Source organism: Schistocerca gregaria, unplaced genomic scaffold, assembly GCF_023897955.1.
Source record: "Schistocerca gregaria isolate iqSchGreg1 unplaced genomic scaffold, iqSchGreg1.2 ptg001134l, whole genome shotgun sequence".
NCBI classification, from domain to species: Eukaryota; Metazoa; Arthropoda; class Insecta; order Orthoptera; family Acrididae; genus Schistocerca; species Schistocerca gregaria.
In genome coordinates, this window is record NW_026062466.1 from 72,738 (window position 1) to 88,056 (window position 15,319).

The following is a 15,319-nucleotide window of genomic DNA, read 5'->3' on the forward strand; positions in this document are numbered from 1 at the left end:
AAACAAACACTTTTCGTTTTCTTATATTTTGCACCAACAAAGGAGAAGATTCCTTTTTAATCACTTATTTCTTATTTATTTATTTATTAATCCTAACCAGAAAAGGTACTTTAGTTCGACACTGCTTAACATAGTTGATAGTGTCATCATTTTTTTTTTGCCGTTAACGCCTCACTCACCTAGAAGAAATGGATTGAGTTCTGGTGGAAGAATGGATCCCTTATAAAAAAAAAAAAAAAAAAAAAAAAAAAAAAAAAAAAAAAAAAAAAAAAAAAAAAAAAAAAAAAAAAGTGGTAGAGCACTGGTCTATTAAAACAGGGGTCGTAAGTTCCATTCCCACAGGAGAAAGATGAATTTTGGAAATCAAAAAAAAAAAAAAAAAAAAAAAAAAAAAAAAAAAAAAAAAAAAAGAAAAAAAAAATAAAAAAAAAAATAAAAAAAAAAAAAGAAAAAAAGTCGGTAGAGCGTCAGGCTCTTAATCCCTGGGTCGTGGGTTCGATCCAGACGCTGGGCGGAACAGTATTTTGTTCCGCTGCAGGTGTAAATTACCGTTTTTCTGATTAACGAGATTTAATGGAAATAGCAACTTTAAACTTTGCCTACGTCTCTGTCAGTGGCAAGGAAACTGTATTTGAAGGTGAAGGTGATTTTGTAGACATGTGTGAAAGACATGTTCTGAAATGCAAGTGTTTTTGTTTGGAAAAAAAAAAAAAAAAAAAAAAAAAAAAAAAAAAAAAAAAAAAAAAAAAGTGGCTAGGATACCTGGCTCTCACCCAGGAGGCCCGGGTTCGATTCCCGGTACCGGAAGTGCGCGTTTTTGTTGCTCCTCTTATGCGACTTGTCTCGACTTTGCTCGACTGACGCTACGCTGACGCGTGCACAAAGCCACGTTAAGTATGATTCGTTGCAACACCTGACGGCGAGAGAGATGGGCGTCTATCCACTTGTTATCCAGCCACATACCGGTACCTGTTGTCAAGAGGCTTGGAGGTCTGCAACACATTGCCACGGAGGTGGATGCAGCTAACCACTGTAGTTAGTGTACTGACAGCGCAGGCACGTTCATTAGCTCGCATGCATGTGATGGAGACCGTGTCTGCCACTGCTGTGGCGTACACCTTGGCCTAGGCTTAGGCTTTGCTGTGTATCGACACTTGCATTCCAGCCAGCTGCTTCCGTGGGCGCCTCCGTGGCCATGGCCGTGATCGTCTAGTGGTTAGGACATTGCGTTGTGGCCGCAATAACCCAGGTTCGAATCCTGGTCACGGCAATTTTTGAAAGTTTCTCCTTGCTGCCGTTGCATTGACGATAGTGCACGAGTACCCGAAATCACAGTGCTTCCTTGGTTTTTCACTCGTGTTCCGCAGGCCGCAGTCCGTACTACCACTTCATCACAAGTGCAACCTTCTTGAGCTCACATATGTCTGTTACATGGAACATTCTAGCTCCGCCCGACAGGTACAGCTATGATACTTTAGTGGTTACGGAAAGCCCAGGTTTCGAAACATGGTCACGGCACGAAAACGTCTCTTGATGCTGTCTCCTTAACTGCGACAGCTACAGACAAGTGGCGTCGCTACCATACGGCGGGCACGGCACTTTCTTGTTGTGGATGGCCTAAAGAGATGCTTCCAGTGGACATGGCACGGCGATTGCCAAGATACTTCCATTTCGAAGTGACCTTTGTAGTACAAATGAAACGTTTTGCCGCTGCTGCTCCAACGGTAACGTGGCCGAGCGGTCTAAGGCGCTGGTTTTAGGCACCAGTCTCTTCGGAGGCGTGGGTTCGAATCCCACCGTTGCCAATTTTGACGTCTCATTTTTGTGCCGATGCGGTGTGTTCTCGTGGGGTAGGACGCAGCTCTTGTGACGCGCGTGTTGTGTAGGTAGCGTGGCCGAGCGGTCTAAGGCGCTGGTATCAGGCACCAGTCTCTTTGGAGGCGTGGGTTCCAAACCCACAGGTGCCAAACGTGTAATGTTGCCTGTGTCGTAGACAGCTGCACTCATTGCCCGCAAAGAAAACGGCACAACAAGGCGTGAGCGTCTGTTTCGTGAATTGTCGTAGAACAGTGCGTGGTGCAACGACAGGATTTGTAGGCGCCTTTTGCTCTCATCATTGCTGGCGTTCGTCTCCACGAAATGCGTCCGGAGCACGCCGCTCTATAACGCGAGAGAGTGGATTTTTTTACACTTGTCGTCGATTAACCGTGGGTTGCTGCTGCGTTCGCTGGAGGAGCGCTGCCGTCGTTATCCGGTGTGGTCTAGTGGCTAGGATACCTGGCTCTCACCCAGGAGGCCCGGGTTCGATTCCCGGTACCGGAAGTGCGCGTTTTTGTTGCTCCTCTTATGCGACTTGTCTCGACTTTGCTCGACTGACGCTACGCTGACGCGTGCACAAAGCCACGTTAAGTATGATTCGTTGCAACACCTGACGGCGAGAGAGATGGGCGTCTATCCACTTGTTATCCAGCCACATACCGGTACCTGTTGTCAAGAGGCTTGGAGGTCTGCAACACATTGCCACGGAGGTGGATGCAGCTAACCACTGTAGTTAGTGTACTGACAGCGCAGGCACGTTCATTAGCTCGCATGCATGTGATGGAGACCGTGTCTGCCACTGCTGTGGCGTACACCTTGGCCTAGGCTTAGGCTTTGCTGTGTATCGACACTTGCATTCCAGCCAGCTGCTTCCGTGGGCGCCTCCGTGGCCATGGCCGTGATCGTCTAGTGGTTAGGACATTGCGTTGTGGCCGCAATAACCCAGGTTCGAATCCTGGTCACGGCAATTTTTGAAAGTTTCTCCTTGCTGCCGTTGCATTGACGATAGTGCACGAGTACCCGAAATCACAGTGCTTCCTTGGTTTTTCACTCGTGTTCCGCAGGCCGCAGTCCGTACTACCACTTCATCACAAGTGCAACCTTCTTGAGCCCACATATGTCTGTTACATGGAACATTCTAGCTCCGCCCGACAGGTACAGCTATGATACTTTAGTGGTTACGGAAAGCCCAGGTTTCGAAACATGGTCACGGCACGAAAACGTCTCTTGATGCTGTCTCCTTAACTGCGACAGCTACAGACAAGTGGCGTCGCTACCATACGGCGGGCACGGCACTTTCTTGTTGTGGATGGCCTAAAGAGATGCTTCCAGTGGACATGGCACGGCGATTGCCAAGATACTTCCATTTCGAAGTGACCTTTGTAGTACAAATGAAACGTTTTGCCGCTGCTGCTCCAACGGTAACGTGGCCGAGCGGTCTAAGGCGCTGGTTTTAGGCACCAGTCTCTTCGGAGGCGTGGGTTCGAATCCCACCGTTGCCAATTTTGACGTCTCATTTTTGTGCCGATGCGGTGTGTTCTCGTGGGGTAGGACGCAGCTCTTGTGACGCGCGTGTTGTGTAGGTAGCGTGGCCGAGCGGTCTAAGGCGCTGGTATCAGGCACCAGTCTCTTTGGAGGCGTGGGTTCCAAACCCACAGGTGCCAAACGTGTAATGTTGCCTGTGTCGTAGACAGCTGCACTCATTGCCCGCAAAGAAAACGGCACAACAAGGCGTGAGCGTCTGTTTCGTGAATTGTCGTAGAACAGTGCGTGGTGCAACGACAGGATTTGTAGGCGCCTTTTGCTCTCATCATTGCTGGCGTTCGTCTCCACGAAATGCGTCCGGAGCACGCCGCTCTATAACGCGAGAGAGTGGATTTTTTTACACTTGTCGTCGATTAACCGTGGGTTGCTGCTGCGTTCGCTGGAGGAGCGCTGCCGTCGTTATCCGGTGTGGTCTAGTGGCTAGGATACCTGGCTCTCACCCAGGAGGCCCGGGTTCGATTCCCGGTACCGGAAGTGCGCGTTTTTGTTGCTCCTCTTATGCGACTTGTCTCGACTTTGCTCGACTGACGCTACGCTGACGCGTGCACAAAGCCACGTTAAGTATGATTCGTTGCAACACCTGACGGCGAGAGAGATGGGCGTCTATCCACTTGTTATCCAGCCACATACCGGTACCTGTTGTCAAGAGGCTTGGAGGTCTGCAACACATTGCCACGGAGGTGGATGCAGCTAACCACTGTAGTTAGTGTACTGACAGCGCAGGCACGTTCATTAGCTCGCATGCATGTGATGGAGACCGTGTCTGCCACTGCTGTGGCGTACACCTTGGCCTAGGCTTAGGCTTTGCTGTGTATCGACACTTGCATTCCAGCCAGCTGCTTCCGTGGGCGCCTCCGTGGCCATGGCCGTGATCGTCTAGTGGTTAGGACATTGCGTTGTGGCCGCAATAACCCAGGTTCGAATCCTGGTCACGGCAATTTTTGAAAGTTTCTCCTTGCTGCCGTTGCATTGACGATAGTGCACGAGTACCCGAAATCACAGTGCTTCCTTGGTTTTTCACTCGTGTTCCGCAGGCCGCAGTCCGTACTACCACTTCATCACAAGTGCAACCTTCTTGAGCCCACATATGTCTGTTACATGGAACATTCTAGCTCCGCCCGACAGGTACAGCTATGATACTTTAGTGGTTACGGAAAGCCCAGGTTTCGAAACATGGTCACGGCACGAAAACGTCTCTTGATGCTGTCTCCTTAACTGCGACAGCTACAGACAAGTGGCGTCGCTACCATACGGCGGGCACGGCACTTTCTTGTTGTGGATGGCCTAAAGAGATGCTTCCAGTGGACATGGCACGGCGATTGCCAAGATACTTCCATTTCGAAGTGACCTTTGTAGTACAAATGAAACGTTTTGCCGCTGCTGCTCCAACGGTAACGTGGCCGAGCGGTCTAAGGCGCTGGTTTTAGGCACCAGTCTCTTCGGAGGCGTGGGTTCGAATCCCACCGTTGCCAATTTTGACGTCTCATTTTTGTGCCGATGCGGTGTGTTCTCGTGGGGTAGGACGCAGCTCTTGTGACGCGCGTGTTGTGTAGGTAGCGTGGCCGAGCGGTCTAAGGCGCTGGTATCAGGCACCAGTCTCTTTGGAGGCGTGGGTTCCAAACCCACAGGTGCCAAACGTGTAATGTTGCCTGTGTCGTAGACAGCTGCACTCATTGCCCGCAAAGAAAACGGCACAACAAGGCGTGAGCGTCTGTTTCGTGAATTGTCGTAGAACAGTGCGTGGTGCAACGACAGGATTTGTAGGCGCCTTTTGCTCTCATCATTGCTGGCGTTCGTCTCCACGAAATGCGTCCGGAGCACGCCGCTCTATAACGCGAGAGAGTGGATTTTTTTACACTTGTCGTCGATTAACCGTGGGTTGCTGCTGCGTTCGCTGGAGGAGCGCTGCCGTCGTTATCCGGTGTGGTCTAGTGGCTAGGATACCTGGCTCTCACCCAGGAGGCCCGGGTTCGATTCCCGGTACCGGAAGTGCGCGTTTTTGTTGCTCCTCTTATGCGACTTGTCTCGACTTTGCTCGACTGACGCTACGCTGACGCGTGCACAAAGCCACGTTAAGTATGATTCGTTGCAACACCTGACGGCGAGAGAGATGGGCGTCTATCCACTTGTTATCCAGCCACATACCGGTACCTGTTGTCAAGAGGCTTGGAGGTCTGCAACACATTGCCACGGAGGTGGATGCAGCTAACCACTGTAGTTAGTGTACTGACAGCGCAGGCACGTTCATTAGCTCGCATGCATGTGATGGAGACCGTGTCTGCCACTGCTGTGGCGTACACCTTGGCCTAGGCTTAGGCTTTGCTGTGTATCGACACTTGCATTCCAGCCAGCTGCTTCCGTGGGCGCCTCCGTGGCCATGGCCGTGATCGTCTAGTGGTTAGGACATTGCGTTGTGGCCGCAATAACCCAGGTTCGAATCCTGGTCACGGCAATTTTTGAAAGTTTCTCCTTGCTGCCGTTGCATTGACGATAGTGCACGAGTACCCGAAATCACAGTGCTTCCTTGGTTTTTCACTCGTGTTCCGCAGGCCGCAGTCCGTACTACCACTTCATCACAAGTGCAACCTTCTTGAGCCCACATATGTCTGTTACATGGAACATTCTAGCTCCGCCCGACAGGTACAGCTATGATACTTTAGTGGTTACGGAAAGCCCAGGTTTCGAAACATGGTCACGGCACGAAAACGTCTCTTGATGCTGTCTCCTTAACTGCGACAGCTACAGACAAGTGGCGTCGCTACCATACGGCGGGCACGGCACTTTCTTGTTGTGGATGGCCTAAAGAGATGCTTCCAGTGGACATGGCACGGCGATTGCCAAGATACTTCCATTTCGAAGTGACCTTTGTAGTACAAATGAAACGTTTTGCCGCTGCTGCTCCAACGGTAACGTGGCCGAGCGGTCTAAGGCGCTGGTTTTAGGCACCAGTCTCTTCGGAGGCGTGGGTTCGAATCCCACCGTTGCCAATTTTGACGTCTCATTTTTGTGCCGATGCGGTGTGTTCTCGTGGGGTAGGACGCAGCTCTTGTGACGCGCGTGTTGTGTAGGTAGCGTGGCCGAGCGGTCTAAGGCGCTGGTATCAGGCACCAGTCTCTTTGGAGGCGTGGGTTCCAAACCCACAGGTGCCAAACGTGTAATGTTGCCTGTGTCGTAGACAGCTGCACTCATTGCCCGCAAAGAAAACGGCACAACAAGGCGTGAGCGTCTGTTTCGTGAATTGTCGTAGAACAGTGCGTGGTGCAACGACAGGATTTGTAGGCGCCTTTTGCTCTCATCATTGCTGGCGTTCGTCTCCACGAAATGCGTCCGGAGCACGCCGCTCTATAACGCGAGAGAGTGGATTTTTTTACACTTGTCGTCGATTAACCGTGGGTTGCTGCTGCGTTCGCTGGAGGAGCGCTGCCGTCGTTATCCGGTGTGGTCTAGTGGCTAGGATACCTGGCTCTCACCCAGGAGGCCCGGGTTCGATTCCCGGTACCGGAAGTGCGCGTTTTTGTTGCTCCTCTTATGCGACTTGTCTCGACTTTGCTCGACTGACGCTACGCTGACGCGTGCACAAAGCCACGTTAAGTATGATTCGTTGCAACACCTGACGGCGAGAGAGATGGGCGTCTATCCACTTGTTATCCAGCCACATACCGGTACCTGTTGTCAAGAGGCTTGGAGGTCTGCAACACATTGCCACGGAGGTGGATGCAGCTAACCACTGTAGTTAGTGTACTGACAGCGCAGGCACGTTCATTAGCTCGCATGCATGTGATGGAGACCGTGTCTGCCACTGCTGTGGCGTACACCTTGGCCTAGGCTTAGGCTTTGCTGTGTATCGACACTTGCATTCCAGCCAGCTGCTTCCGTGGGCGCCTCCGTGGCCATGGCCGTGATCGTCTAGTGGTTAGGACATTGCGTTGTGGCCGCAATAACCCAGGTTCGAATCCTGGTCACGGCAATTTTTGAAAGTTTCTCCTTGCTGCCGTTGCATTGACGATAGTGCACGAGTACCCGAAATCACAGTGCTTCCTTGGTTTTTCACTCGTGTTCCGCAGGCCGCAGTCCGTACTACCACTTCATCACAAGTGCAACCTTCTTGAGCCCACATATGTCTGTTACATGGAACATTCTAGCTCCGCCCGACAGGTACAGCTATGATACTTTAGTGGTTACGGAAAGCCCAGGTTTCGAAACATGGTCACGGCACGAAAACGTCTCTTGATGCTGTCTCCTTAACTGCGACAGCTACAGACAAGTGGCGTCGCTACCATACGGCGGGCACGGCACTTTCTTGTTGTGGATGGCCTAAAGAGATGCTTCCAGTGGACATGGCACGGCGATTGCCAAGATACTTCCATTTCGAAGTGACCTTTGTAGTACAAATGAAACGTTTTGCCGCTGCTGCTCCAACGGTAACGTGGCCGAGCGGTCTAAGGCGCTGGTTTTAGGCACCAGTCTCTTCGGAGGCGTGGGTTCGAATCCCACCGTTGCCAATTTTGACGTCTCATTTTTGTGCCGATGCGGTGTGTTCTCGTGGGGTAGGACGCAGCTCTTGTGACGCGCGTGTTGTGTAGGTAGCGTGGCCGAGCGGTCTAAGGCGCTGGTATCAGGCACCAGTCTCTTTGGAGGCGTGGGTTCCAAACCCACAGGTGCCAAACGTGTAATGTTGCCTGTGTCGTAGACAGCTGCACTCATTGCCCGCAAAGAAAACGGCACAACAAGGCGTGAGCGTCTGTTTCGTGAATTGTCGTAGAACAGTGCGTGGTGCAACGACAGGATTTGTAGGCGCCTTTTGCTCTCATCATTGCTGGCGTTCGTCTCCACGAAATGCGTCCGGAGCACGCCGCTCTATAACGCGAGAGAGTGGATTTTTTTACACTTGTCGTCGATTAACCGTGGGTTGCTGCTGCGTTCGCTGGAGGAGCGCTGCCGTCGTTATCCGGTGTGGTCTAGTGGCTAGGATACCTGGCTCTCACCCAGGAGGCCCGGGTTCGATTCCCGGTACCGGAAGTGCGCGTTTTTGTTGCTCCTCTTATGCGACTTGTCTCGACTTTGCTCGACTGACGCTACGCTGACGCGTGCACAAAGCCACGTTAAGTATGATTCGTTGCAACACCTGACGGCGAGAGAGATGGGCGTCTATCCACTTGTTATCCAGCCACATACCGGTACCTGTTGTCAAGAGGCTTGGAGGTCTGCAACACATTGCCACGGAGGTGGATGCAGCTAACCACTGTAGTTAGTGTACTGACAGCGCAGGCACGTTCATTAGCTCGCATGCATGTGATGGAGACCGTGTCTGCCACTGCTGTGGCGTACACCTTGGCCTAGGCTTAGGCTTTGCTGTGTATCGACACTTGCATTCCAGCCAGCTGCTTCCGTGGGCGCCTCCGTGGCCATGGCCGTGATCGTCTAGTGGTTAGGACATTGCGTTGTGGCCGCAATAACCCAGGTTCGAATCCTGGTCACGGCAATTTTTGAAAGTTTCTCCTTGCTGCCGTTGCATTGACGATAGTGCACGAGTACCCGAAATCACAGTGCTTCCTTGGTTTTTCACTCGTGTTCCGCAGGCCGCAGTCCGTACTACCACTTCATCACAAGTGCAACCTTCTTGAGCCCACATATGTCTGTTACATGGAACATTCTAGCTCCGCCCGACAGGTACAGCTATGATACTTTAGTGGTTACGGAAAGCCCAGGTTTCGAAACATGGTCACGGCACGAAAACGTCTCTTGATGCTGTCTCCTTAACTGCGACAGCTACAGACAAGTGGCGTCGCTACCATACGGCGGGCACGGCACTTTCTTGTTGTGGATGGCCTAAAGAGATGCTTCCAGTGGACATGGCACGGCGATTGCCAAGATACTTCCATTTCGAAGTGACCTTTGTAGTACAAATGAAACGTTTTGCCGCTGCTGCTCCAACGGTAACGTGGCCGAGCGGTCTAAGGCGCTGGTTTTAGGCACCAGTCTCTTCGGAGGCGTGGGTTCGAATCCCACCGTTGCCAATTTTGACGTCTCATTTTTGTGCCGATGCGGTGTGTTCTCGTGGGGTAGGACGCAGCTCTTGTGACGCGCGTGTTGTGTAGGTAGCGTGGCCGAGCGGTCTAAGGCGCTGGTATCAGGCACCAGTCTCTTTGGAGGCGTGGGTTCCAAACCCACAGGTGCCAAACGTGTAATGTTGCCTGTGTCGTAGACAGCTGCACTCATTGCCCGCAAAGAAAACGGCACAACAAGGCGTGAGCGTCTGTTTCGTGAATTGTCGTAGAACAGTGCGTGGTGCAACGACAGGATTTGTAGGCGCCTTTTGCTCTCATCATTGCTGGCGTTCGTCTCCACGAAATGCGTCCGGAGCACGCCGCTCTATAACGCGAGAGAGTGGATTTTTTTACACTTGTCGTCGATTAACCGTGGGTTGCTGCTGCGTTCGCTGGAGGAGCGCTGCCGTCGTTATCCGGTGTGGTCTAGTGGCTAGGATACCTGGCTCTCACCCAGGAGGCCCGGGTTCGATTCCCGGTACCGGAAGTGCGCGTTTTTGTTGCTCCTCTTATGCGACTTGTCTCGACTTTGCTCGACTGACGCTACGCTGACGCGTGCACAAAGCCACGTTAAGTATGATTCGTTGCAACACCTGACGGCGAGAGAGATGGGCGTCTATCCACTTGTTATCCAGCCACATACCGGTACCTGTTGTCAAGAGGCTTGGAGGTCTGCAACACATTGCCACGGAGGTGGATGCAGCTAACCACTGTAGTTAGTGTACTGACAGCGCAGGCACGTTCATTAGCTCGCATGCATGTGATGGAGACCGTGTCTGCCACTGCTGTGGCGTACACCTTGGCCTAGGCTTAGGCTTTGCTGTGTATCGACACTTGCATTCCAGCCAGCTGCTTCCGTGGGCGCCTCCGTGGCCATGGCCGTGATCGTCTAGTGGTTAGGACATTGCGTTGTGGCCGCAATAACCCAGGTTCGAATCCTGGTCACGGCAATTTTTGAAAGTTTCTCCTTGCTGCCGTTGCATTGACGATAGTGCACGAGTACCCGAAATCACAGTGCTTCCTTGGTTTTTCACTCGTGTTCCGCAGGCCGCAGTCCGTACTACCACTTCATCACAAGTGCAACCTTCTTGAGCCCACATATGTCTGTTACATGGAACATTCTAGCTCCGCCCGACAGGTACAGCTATGATACTTTAGTGGTTACGGAAAGCCCAGGTTTCGAAACATGGTCACGGCACGAAAACGTCTCTTGATGCTGTCTCCTTAACTGCGACAGCTACAGACAAGTGGCGTCGCTACCATACGGCGGGCACGGCACTTTCTTGTTGTGGATGGCCTAAAGAGATGCTTCCAGTGGACATGGCACGGCGATTGCCAAGATACTTCCATTTCGAAGTGACCTTTGTAGTACAAATGAAACGTTTTGCCGCTGCTGCTCCAACGGTAACGTGGCCGAGCGGTCTAAGGCGCTGGTTTTAGGCACCAGTCTCTTCGGAGGCGTGGGTTCGAATCCCACCGTTGCCAATTTTGACGTCTCATTTTTGTGCCGATGCGGTGTGTTCTCGTGGGGTAGGACGCAGCTCTTGTGACGCGCGTGTTGTGTAGGTAGCGTGGCCGAGCGGTCTAAGGCGCTGGTATCAGGCACCAGTCTCTTTGGAGGCGTGGGTTCCAAACCCACAGGTGCCAAACGTGTAATGTTGCCTGTGTCGTAGACAGCTGCACTCATTGCCCGCAAAGAAAACGGCACAACAAGGCGTGAGCGTCTGTTTCGTGAATTGTCGTAGAACAGTGCGTGGTGCAACGACAGGATTTGTAGGCGCCTTTTGCTCTCATCATTGCTGGCGTTCGTCTCCACGAAATGCGTCCGGAGCACGCCGCTCTATAACGCGAGAGAGTGGATTTTTTTACACTTGTCGTCGATTAACCGTGGGTTGCTGCTGCGTTCGCTGGAGGAGCGCTGCCGTCGTTATCCGGTGTGGTCTAGTGGCTAGGATACCTGGCTCTCACCCAGGAGGCCCGGGTTCGATTCCCGGTACCGGAAGTGCGCGTTTTTGTTGCTCCTCTTATGCGACTTGTCTCGACTTTGCTCGACTGACGCTACGCTGACGCGTGCACAAAGCCACGTTAAGTATGATTCGTTGCAACACCTGACGGCGAGAGAGATGGGCGTCTATCCACTTGTTATCCAGCCACATACCGGTACCTGTTGTCAAGAGGCTTGGAGGTCTGCAACACATTGCCACGGAGGTGGATGCAGCTAACCACTGTAGTTAGTGTACTGACAGCGCAGGCACGTTCATTAGCTCGCATGCATGTGATGGAGACCGTGTCTGCCACTGCTGTGGCGTACACCTTGGCCTAGGCTTAGGCTTTGCTGTGTATCGACACTTGCATTCCAGCCAGCTGCTTCCGTGGGCGCCTCCGTGGCCATGGCCGTGATCGTCTAGTGGTTAGGACATTGCGTTGTGGCCGCAATAACCCAGGTTCGAATCCTGGTCACGGCAATTTTTGAAAGTTTCTCCTTGCTGCCGTTGCATTGACGATAGTGCACGAGTACCCGAAATCACAGTGCTTCCTTGGTTTTTCACTCGTGTTCCGCAGGCCGCAGTCCGTACTACCACTTCATCACAAGTGCAACCTTCTTGAGCCCACATATGTCTGTTACATGGAACATTCTAGCTCCGCCCGACAGGTACAGCTATGATACTTTAGTGGTTACGGAAAGCCCAGGTTTCGAAACATGGTCACGGCACGAAAACGTCTCTTGATGCTGTCTCCTTAACTGCGACAGCTACAGACAAGTGGCGTCGCTACCATACGGCGGGCACGGCACTTTCTTGTTGTGGATGGCCTAAAGAGATGCTTCCAGTGGACATGGCACGGCGATTGCCAAGATACTTCCATTTCGAAGTGACCTTTGTAGTACAAATGAAACGTTTTGCCGCTGCTGCTCCAACGGTAACGTGGCCGAGCGGTCTAAGGCGCTGGTTTTAGGCACCAGTCTCTTCGGAGGCGTGGGTTCGAATCCCACCGTTGCCAATTTTGACGTCTCATTTTTGTGCCGATGCGGTGTGTTCTCGTGGGGTAGGACGCAGCTCTTGTGACGCGCGTGTTGTGTAGGTAGCGTGGCCGAGCGGTCTAAGGCGCTGGTATCAGGCACCAGTCTCTTTGGAGGCGTGGGTTCCAAACCCACAGGTGCCAAACGTGTAATGTTGCCTGTGTCGTAGACAGCTGCACTCATTGCCCGCAAAGAAAACGGCACAACAAGGCGTGAGCGTCTGTTTCGTGAATTGTCGTAGAACAGTGCGTGGTGCAACGACAGGATTTGTAGGCGCCTTTTGCTCTCATCATTGCTGGCGTTCGTCTCCACGAAATGCGTCCGGAGCACGCCGCTCTATAACGCGAGAGAGTGGATTTTTTTACACTTGTCGTCGATTAACCGTGGGTTGCTGCTGCGTTCGCTGGAGGAGCGCTGCCGTCGTTATCCGGTGTGGTCTAGTGGCTAGGATACCTGGCTCTCACCCAGGAGGCCCGGGTTCGATTCCCGGTACCGGAAGTGCGCGTTTTTGTTGCTCCTCTTATGCGACTTGTCTCGACTTTGCTCGACTGACGCTACGCTGACGCGTGCACAAAGCCACGTTAAGTATGATTCGTTGCAACACCTGACGGCGAGAGAGATGGGCGTCTATCCACTTGTTATCCAGCCACATACCGGTACCTGTTGTCAAGAGGCTTGGAGGTCTGCAACACATTGCCACGGAGGTGGATGCAGCTAACCACTGTAGTTAGTGTACTGACAGCGCAGGCACGTTCATTAGCTCGCATGCATGTGATGGAGACCGTGTCTGCCACTGCTGTGGCGTACACCTTGGCCTAGGCTTAGGCTTTGCTGTGTATCGACACTTGCATTCCAGCCAGCTGCTTCCGTGGGCGCCTCCGTGGCCATGGCCGTGATCGTCTAGTGGTTAGGACATTGCGTTGTGGCCGCAATAACCCAGGTTCGAATCCTGGTCACGGCAATTTTTGAAAGTTTCTCCTTGCTGCCGTTGCATTGACGATAGTGCACGAGTACCCGAAATCACAGTGCTTCCTTGGTTTTTCACTCGTGTTCCGCAGGCCGCAGTCCGTACTACCACTTCATCACAAGTGCAACCTTCTTGAGCTCACATATGTCTGTTACATGGAACATTCTAGCTCCGCCCGACAGGTACAGCTATGATACTTTAGTGGTTACGGAAAGCCCAGGTTTCGAAACATGGTCACGGCACGAAAACGTCTCTTGATGCTGTCTCCTTAACTGCGACAGCTACAGACAAGTGGCGTCGCTACCATACGGCGGGCACGGCACTTTCTTGTTGTGGATGGCCTAAAGAGATGCTTCCAGTGGACATGGCACGGCGATTGCCAAGATACTTCCATTTCGAAGTGACCTTTGTAGTACAAATGAAACGTTTTGCCGCTGCTGCTCCAACGGTAACGTGGCCGAGCGGTCTAAGGCGCTGGTTTTAGGCACCAGTCTCTTCGGAGGCGTGGGTTCGAATCCCACCGTTGCCAATTTTGACGTCTCATTTTTGTGCCGATGCGGTGTGTTCTCGTGGGGTAGGACGCAGCTCTTGTGACGCGCGTGTTGTGTAGGTAGCGTGGCCGAGCGGTCTAAGGCGCTGGTATCAGGCACCAGTCTCTTTGGAGGCGTGGGTTCCAAACCCACAGGTGCCAAACGTGTAATGTTGCCTGTGTCGTAGACAGCTGCACTCATTGCCCGCAAAGAAAACGGCACAACAAGGCGTGAGCGTCTGTTTCGTGAATTGTCGTAGAACAGTGCGTGGTGCAACGACAGGATTTGTAGGCGCCTTTTGCTCTCATCATTGCTGGCGTTCGTCTCCACGAAATGCGTCCGGAGCACGCCGCTCTATTAACGCGAGAGAGTGGATTTTTTTACACTTGTCGTCGATTAACCGTGGGTTGCTGCTGCGTTCGCTGGAGGAGCGCTGCCGTCGTTATCCGGTGTGGTCTAGTGGCTAGGATACCTGGCTCTCACCCAGGAGGCCCGGGTTCGATTCCCGGTACCGGAAGTGCGCGTTTTTGTTGCTCCTCTTATGCGACTTGTCTCGACTTTGCTCGACTGACGCTACGCTGACGCGTGCACAAAGCCACGTTAAGTATGATTCGTTGCAACACCTGACGGCGAGAGAGATGGGCGTCTATCCACTTGTTATCCAGCCACATACCGGTACCTGTTGTCAAGAGGCTTGGAGGTCTGCAACACATTGCCACGGAGGTGGATGCAGCTAACCACTGTAGTTAGTGTACTGACAGCGCAGGCACGTTCATTAGCTCGCATGCATGTGATGGAGACCGTGTCTGCCACTGCTGTGGCGTACACCTTGGCCTAGGCTTAGGCTTTGCTGTGTATCGACACTTGCATTCCAGCCAGCTGCTTCCGTGGGCGCCTCCGTGGCCATGGCCGTGATCGTCTAGTGGTTAGGACATTGCGTTGTGGCCGCAATAACCCAGGTTCGAATCCTGGTCACGGCAATTTTTGAAAGTTTCTCCTTGCTGCCGTTGCATTGACGATAGTGCACGAGTACCCGAAATCACAGTGCTTCCTTGGTTTTTCACTCGTGTTCCGCAGGCCGCAGTCCGTACTACCACTTCATCACAAGTGCAACCTTCTTGAGCCCACATATGTCTGTTACATGGAACATTCTAGCTCCGCCCGACAGGTACAGCTATGATACTTTAGTGGTTACGGAAAGCCCAGGTTTCGAAACATGGTCACGGCACGAAAACGTCTCTTGATGCTGTCTCCTTAACTGCGACAGCTACAGACAAGTGGCGTCGCTACCATACGGCGGGCACGGCACTTTCTTGTTGTGGATGGCCTAAAGAGATGCTTCCAGTGGACATGGCACGGCGATTGCCAAGATACTTATCTGTCTCGCGTGTGT

General features: G+C 52.6%; 28 non-coding genes across 28 annotated transcripts; all 28 read left to right on the plus strand.

Moving 5' to 3' along the window:
* The first annotated feature begins 1,198 nt into the window (after window positions 1–1,198).
* On the plus strand, window positions 1,199–1,270 carry Trnah-gug (transfer RNA histidin (anticodon GUG)). The gene has a single exon. It is a non-coding gene; the product is annotated as a tRNA-His (tRNA).
* Window positions 1,271–1,723: 453 nt separating this feature from the next.
* Window positions 1,724–1,805, plus strand: Trnal-uag (transfer RNA leucine (anticodon UAG)). The gene has a single exon. It is a non-coding gene; the product is annotated as a tRNA-Leu (tRNA).
* Window positions 1,806–2,250: 445 nt separating this feature from the next.
* Trnae-cuc (transfer RNA glutamic acid (anticodon CUC)) lies at window positions 2,251–2,322 on the plus strand. Its single transcript has one exon. It is a non-coding gene; the product is annotated as a tRNA-Glu (tRNA).
* Window positions 2,323–2,713: 391 nt separating this feature from the next.
* On the plus strand, window positions 2,714–2,785 carry Trnah-gug (transfer RNA histidin (anticodon GUG)). The gene has a single exon. It is a non-coding gene; the product is annotated as a tRNA-His (tRNA).
* Window positions 2,786–3,238: 453 nt separating this feature from the next.
* Window positions 3,239–3,320, plus strand: Trnal-uag (transfer RNA leucine (anticodon UAG)). Its single transcript has one exon. It is a non-coding gene; the product is annotated as a tRNA-Leu (tRNA).
* Window positions 3,321–3,765: 445 nt separating this feature from the next.
* On the plus strand, window positions 3,766–3,837 carry Trnae-cuc (transfer RNA glutamic acid (anticodon CUC)). Its single transcript has one exon. It is a non-coding gene; the product is annotated as a tRNA-Glu (tRNA).
* Window positions 3,838–4,228: 391 nt separating this feature from the next.
* Trnah-gug (transfer RNA histidin (anticodon GUG)) lies at window positions 4,229–4,300 on the plus strand. The gene has a single exon. It is a non-coding gene; the product is annotated as a tRNA-His (tRNA).
* Window positions 4,301–4,753: 453 nt separating this feature from the next.
* Trnal-uag (transfer RNA leucine (anticodon UAG)) lies at window positions 4,754–4,835 on the plus strand. The gene has a single exon. It is a non-coding gene; the product is annotated as a tRNA-Leu (tRNA).
* Window positions 4,836–5,280: 445 nt separating this feature from the next.
* Window positions 5,281–5,352, plus strand: Trnae-cuc (transfer RNA glutamic acid (anticodon CUC)). Its single transcript has one exon. It is a non-coding gene; the product is annotated as a tRNA-Glu (tRNA).
* A 391-nt stretch (window positions 5,353–5,743) lies between these two features.
* Window positions 5,744–5,815, plus strand: Trnah-gug (transfer RNA histidin (anticodon GUG)). Its single transcript has one exon. It is a non-coding gene; the product is annotated as a tRNA-His (tRNA).
* Window positions 5,816–6,268: 453 nt separating this feature from the next.
* Trnal-uag (transfer RNA leucine (anticodon UAG)) lies at window positions 6,269–6,350 on the plus strand. Its single transcript has one exon. It is a non-coding gene; the product is annotated as a tRNA-Leu (tRNA).
* A 445-nt stretch (window positions 6,351–6,795) lies between these two features.
* Window positions 6,796–6,867, plus strand: Trnae-cuc (transfer RNA glutamic acid (anticodon CUC)). Its single transcript has one exon. It is a non-coding gene; the product is annotated as a tRNA-Glu (tRNA).
* Window positions 6,868–7,258: 391 nt separating this feature from the next.
* On the plus strand, window positions 7,259–7,330 carry Trnah-gug (transfer RNA histidin (anticodon GUG)). The gene has a single exon. It is a non-coding gene; the product is annotated as a tRNA-His (tRNA).
* A 453-nt stretch (window positions 7,331–7,783) lies between these two features.
* On the plus strand, window positions 7,784–7,865 carry Trnal-uag (transfer RNA leucine (anticodon UAG)). The gene has a single exon. It is a non-coding gene; the product is annotated as a tRNA-Leu (tRNA).
* Window positions 7,866–8,310: 445 nt separating this feature from the next.
* Trnae-cuc (transfer RNA glutamic acid (anticodon CUC)) lies at window positions 8,311–8,382 on the plus strand. Its single transcript has one exon. It is a non-coding gene; the product is annotated as a tRNA-Glu (tRNA).
* Window positions 8,383–8,773: 391 nt separating this feature from the next.
* Trnah-gug (transfer RNA histidin (anticodon GUG)) lies at window positions 8,774–8,845 on the plus strand. Its single transcript has one exon. It is a non-coding gene; the product is annotated as a tRNA-His (tRNA).
* Window positions 8,846–9,298: 453 nt separating this feature from the next.
* Trnal-uag (transfer RNA leucine (anticodon UAG)) lies at window positions 9,299–9,380 on the plus strand. The gene has a single exon. It is a non-coding gene; the product is annotated as a tRNA-Leu (tRNA).
* A 445-nt stretch (window positions 9,381–9,825) lies between these two features.
* On the plus strand, window positions 9,826–9,897 carry Trnae-cuc (transfer RNA glutamic acid (anticodon CUC)). The gene has a single exon. It is a non-coding gene; the product is annotated as a tRNA-Glu (tRNA).
* Window positions 9,898–10,288: 391 nt separating this feature from the next.
* Trnah-gug (transfer RNA histidin (anticodon GUG)) lies at window positions 10,289–10,360 on the plus strand. The gene has a single exon. It is a non-coding gene; the product is annotated as a tRNA-His (tRNA).
* A 453-nt stretch (window positions 10,361–10,813) lies between these two features.
* On the plus strand, window positions 10,814–10,895 carry Trnal-uag (transfer RNA leucine (anticodon UAG)). The gene has a single exon. It is a non-coding gene; the product is annotated as a tRNA-Leu (tRNA).
* Window positions 10,896–11,340: 445 nt separating this feature from the next.
* Trnae-cuc (transfer RNA glutamic acid (anticodon CUC)) lies at window positions 11,341–11,412 on the plus strand. The gene has a single exon. It is a non-coding gene; the product is annotated as a tRNA-Glu (tRNA).
* A 391-nt stretch (window positions 11,413–11,803) lies between these two features.
* Window positions 11,804–11,875, plus strand: Trnah-gug (transfer RNA histidin (anticodon GUG)). The gene has a single exon. It is a non-coding gene; the product is annotated as a tRNA-His (tRNA).
* Window positions 11,876–12,328: 453 nt separating this feature from the next.
* Window positions 12,329–12,410, plus strand: Trnal-uag (transfer RNA leucine (anticodon UAG)). Its single transcript has one exon. It is a non-coding gene; the product is annotated as a tRNA-Leu (tRNA).
* A 445-nt stretch (window positions 12,411–12,855) lies between these two features.
* Window positions 12,856–12,927, plus strand: Trnae-cuc (transfer RNA glutamic acid (anticodon CUC)). The gene has a single exon. It is a non-coding gene; the product is annotated as a tRNA-Glu (tRNA).
* A 391-nt stretch (window positions 12,928–13,318) lies between these two features.
* On the plus strand, window positions 13,319–13,390 carry Trnah-gug (transfer RNA histidin (anticodon GUG)). Its single transcript has one exon. It is a non-coding gene; the product is annotated as a tRNA-His (tRNA).
* Window positions 13,391–13,843: 453 nt separating this feature from the next.
* Window positions 13,844–13,925, plus strand: Trnal-uag (transfer RNA leucine (anticodon UAG)). The gene has a single exon. It is a non-coding gene; the product is annotated as a tRNA-Leu (tRNA).
* Window positions 13,926–14,371: 446 nt separating this feature from the next.
* Window positions 14,372–14,443, plus strand: Trnae-cuc (transfer RNA glutamic acid (anticodon CUC)). The gene has a single exon. It is a non-coding gene; the product is annotated as a tRNA-Glu (tRNA).
* Window positions 14,444–14,834: 391 nt separating this feature from the next.
* On the plus strand, window positions 14,835–14,906 carry Trnah-gug (transfer RNA histidin (anticodon GUG)). The gene has a single exon. It is a non-coding gene; the product is annotated as a tRNA-His (tRNA).
* The last annotated feature ends 413 nt before the right edge of the window (window positions 14,907–15,319 follow it).